We start from the raw sequence: 3,930 nt of genomic DNA, 5'->3' as shown, positions 1-3,930 counted from the left end.
TTCACACAGTAAAAATCCAGTACCCATTTTGCAGTGCACTGAAAGTTGATTGAAAGTGGATTATTTAGTGTGTGTGACAGCAGCCTGGCAAACTGGACAGATCTCAAGTTTGGTAACAACAAATTCTGTTTCTATACTTCTTGTTTTCAGATTGGCAGGTGTTGGCCTAAAAGTGGTGACGTATTTATCACCCTCAAAAATCAGTATTTTTCTGCTTTGGAAAGGATTCCCTGGAGCTGCTTGCAAGATTAATAACAACAACATTGGACTCAATGGTATAAAAGATCACTTTTTCATCAGAATTTACACTAAGGAATGAAAGGACTCTATCATTATATTTTACACTTCTTTCCCATGACAGTTTATAGGGGTATTTAGCTTATCTCCCCACCATACTTTCTTTTAAAAATCCACACATATGCAACTCTGCAATTAATTTCATCTCTTTTCTCATTTACTTCACCTTTTCTAGTTTCTTAATCTGATTTCCCCCCTCACAAGATACAAATTACTTAATAATCCTACACATTATCTTATTGTAATTCATCTTTCACCTTTTTGCTCTCAAAACGTGCAGTGCTCTTGATACTGGCTATTATCCAGCCTCCTGACAGTTGTGTTTATTGCAGTTGAAATTTTAAAATGATGGCAAACTGTAAAGGTCTCTTTGCTTGTGTTTTCATATATTGATGTGTTTTTACATACCAAGGGCACAGCTGTTGATGTCTAGAACTGAGGGTGTTTTACTGTGTAGTCTCATAACATTTTGTCATCAGAATGCTGCTGGTACTGGTGCTAGTGTTTCCATGTGAGATGCATTCCTCTATTTGCAGTATGTACAGTTATTCAATTCCAGTTACTCATGAATTTTATCAGCCAGGGGATCTTCTCATTGGTGGGACTGCCAATCAAGTCATATTCTTGCACAGCCTTCCTCTTTCATGGAACACCCTGCTCAGAGAGGGTGTTTTACTGTGTAGTCTCATAACAGAGTTGTGAATGGGCAACAGGAATCAATATTAATTCCCTTGATCAGCGAGCCTATGTAAGGCTATTTTCTCTTTACAAAAAATGGTTTGCAATTAGGAATGGATGGTGGAATATAGCAGTACTTACGTAATAACTAGGAGTTGCGGTGGCTCAAGTGGTTAAGACGCTGAACTGCAGGCTGTGGAAGGTCAGTAGTTCAGCAGTTTGAGACCTGGGTGCCGCATGATGGAGTGAGCTCCCATCTCTAGTTCCAGCTCCTGCCAACCTAGCAGTTCGAAAGCAGGAAATTGCAAGTAGATAAATAGGTACCACTTCGGTGGGAAGGTAACAGCATTCTGTGCGCCTTGGTGTTTAGTCATGCTGGCCACATGACCACGGAAACGTCTTTGGACAGCTCTGGCTCTTCTGGTATGCTAGCCCATATAGGGCTTCAAAGGCCAACACCAGCATCATGAATTGTGCCTGGAAACAGATTGGGAAACAGTGTAGAGTGTAGAGTAGGGGTGTGCCTTTAGGCTTACCCGAACAAAAAATATGCCTGAAAAATACCTTATCAATATTTTTCAGATATATTTCAGCTTCCCAAATGAACTCCACAGGATCAGCTCCTGGATGGGCTCTGTTGGCCAGTCTGGTCCAAACAAGGCTGCCCAGCAGAGCCCCAGCTGAGCTTGCAAGGAGAATTCTCTCCACAGGATAGGCTTTTTGGTGGGCTCTGTTGGGCAGTCTGCTCTAAACCGGACTGCATCTGGCTAGCCAGTTGAAACTAGTAAAGGGCACTCCTGCGAACAACTGCCACCTACTTGTCTAGCACCAAGCCCTGGACAAAAGAACCCACAAACTACAGAAACTACAGAACTGTTCATTCAAGGGTAGTTCAACCTCAACCAGAATCCATAATACCTTAATTCCTGGGTGTGACCTTGTGTTTACTGCCAGCACTTTTAGCCTGTATCCTCCTTGATTTTTAAGGACGCAAATAAAAACATTGAAATAAAAACATTGAAATCAAAGTTGTTTTCTTTCTCTGATTTTACTCAGAATCTGAACAGCAGTCATCATAAATTTATCATAAATGCACAACTCCATAAGTTTATTAAATATACACTCACCATATTTCCTACTTCTTGGTTTATGACCATGCAAGCCTCTTTCAATACATTAAAAACTAGTGTACAGTGCTATTGTAACCAGGTATGTTTGGAATCCAACATTCAGCAGGGCTTAATGCTCCTCAGAGAATCATCCCAAAATGCTGCAGCAATATTTATTAATTTCATGAACTTGTTTTATTAATTTTATGAGCTTGTTTCCTACCTGAATCCCCTTGTTCTGACTAAACCAATAGAATTTTGATGCTTAAAATCTACAAATCATTACTCATATCTGTGTTCCCTACCTGGGGATAATACCTGGCAACAGCATTTCAATCTCTCTCACCCAATTCATCTTCTTAGTACAACACCTTTCCTATATGGCTCTTGTCCACAGGGTTACCAAAATGTGAACTATTGTCATTTGAGGTAGTGGGAAAGTATCAATTCTAACATTTTCACCAGTGAAAAGCCTGGTTTGATTCCATCCAAAGAGCAAAGATAACTTGTCGGTCACCATGCCAAAAACTCACTTTTTGTATAAAAATCATTATGAAAATACATTTTCTATATAGTCATGCCCCTTCTATTTTTGGACAGGTGTTGCCCCTTTCGGTGTGCAATGCTAACTGCTATCCTGGCTACCAGAGGAAAATGAAGGAGGGAGAGAAATTTTGCTGCTATGAATGTACTCCATGTCCAGAAGGGATGTTCTCTGATACGAATGGTAGGAGGCATGCTGTGAAAGTAGGGAGGCATAATGGGCAGCACAGGGAGGAGATAAGCATGCTTGGGTCTGTTGTTCCACTTTTTGATATGCAAAAAATGGCATTAAGCTTTTCATGGCACAGAATGGAACATCACTGCTGGCGATCCAGCAAAAATAGCTAATGTGAAGCGGCAACTATATCATACAGGGTTAGTCATCATATGCCATGACAGAACATTTCCAAACAAAGGAAAACAATTAATAGTTTACAGACTCTAACTACACATGAGAAAACAACTCTTCTGTCTGTGCACTGGACAGGCTGAAAGACTGGCCAGTCATTAATACTGCTGGCAATAGTTATCACTTTGTATGTGATCAGGAACAGCAGGAGAAGAAAAAGATTTCTTCTCTAAGATATGCATACAACTTTCTCCTAGTTGTTGGTCACAGCCTTAACATATTCAAATGACTCTTTCTTTTTTTTTTTTCAGACATGGATGACTGTATCAAATGACAAAATGATCAGTACCCCAGCAAGGACCGAAATCAGTGTATTCCCAGGGATACAAGCTACCTGTCTTACAAAGACCCTCTAGGGATTGTGTTAGCTATGTTGGCAATTTTTTTCTCTGTGGTTACTGCTTTGGTGTTTGGAACCTTCATGAAACACAAGGATACTCCCATTGTCAAAGCACACAACCAGAGCCTCAGCTACATTCTTCTCATCTCTCTGCTTCTTTGCTTTCTCAGCGCTCCTTACTCTTCATTGGATGGCCATTAAGGATGATCTGCTTTCTTCGTCAAACTACTTTTGGTACAGTCTTCTGTGCAGCTCTTTCAAGTGTTTTGGCCAAAACTATCACTGTGGTTCTGGCCTTCATGGCCACCAAACCAGGATCCAGGATGCGGAAATGGGTGGGGAACAGAATGGGCAAGTCTATTGTATTTTCTTGCATCATTGTTCAACTGGGTATCTGTACTCTTTGGTTAAGCACCTGCCCTCCTTTCCCAGATACAGACATGCATTCAGTGAATGGAAAAATCATACTGGAATGTAATGAGGATTCCTCTATCATGTTTTATTCTGTCTTAGGCTATCTGGGATTTTGGCCATGCTGCATATGGGCCTTCAAG

Source organism: Gekko japonicus, unplaced genomic scaffold, assembly GCF_001447785.1.
Source record: "Gekko japonicus isolate JY-2015 unplaced genomic scaffold, Gekko_japonicus_V1.1 scaffold3260, whole genome shotgun sequence".
Classification (NCBI taxonomy): Eukaryota; Metazoa; Chordata; class Lepidosauria; order Squamata; family Gekkonidae; genus Gekko; species Gekko japonicus.
The sequence above is the reverse complement of the archived record's forward strand: the minus strand, read 5'-3'. Positions refer to the sequence as shown.